Source organism: Octopus bimaculoides, chromosome 24, assembly GCF_001194135.2.
Source record: "Octopus bimaculoides isolate UCB-OBI-ISO-001 chromosome 24, ASM119413v2, whole genome shotgun sequence".
Lineage (NCBI taxonomy): Eukaryota > Metazoa > Mollusca > Cephalopoda > Octopoda > Octopodidae > Octopus > Octopus bimaculoides.
The window spans coordinates 1,031,428-1,031,939 of NC_069004.1; positions in this window are offsets into that span (position 1 = coordinate 1,031,428).

Genomic DNA, 512 nt, shown 5'->3' on the forward strand with positions numbered 1-512 from the left:
AGTAAAGAACGAATGGACGAACGAACGAACGTACGAAATAAGGAACGAACGAAAGAAGAAACGAAATAACGAACGAATGATATAACGAAGGAGCGAAAGAAATAATGAACTAACGAACGTTCGAGCGAAATAACGAGCGAAATAAGGAAAGAACGATATAACGAAAGAACGTTCCTTCTTTCTTTCTTTCGTAAGTTCTTTCGTTCATTCGTTTGTACGTTAGCTCGTTCGTTAAATGACGGACGAACGAACGAAATAAATAAGGAAGGAACGAACGAAATTACAAACGAAAGAACGAACTATCGAACGAACGTTCGTTATTTCGTTCATTCGGTCGTTCGTTATTTCATACGTTTGTTCACTAATTCGATCGTTATTTCGGTCGTTCGTTAGTTATGTTGTTCGTTATTTTGTACGTTTATTTATTTATATATATATATATTTATTTATACATATATATATATTTACTTATATATATATATATATATATTTACTTATATATATATATATAT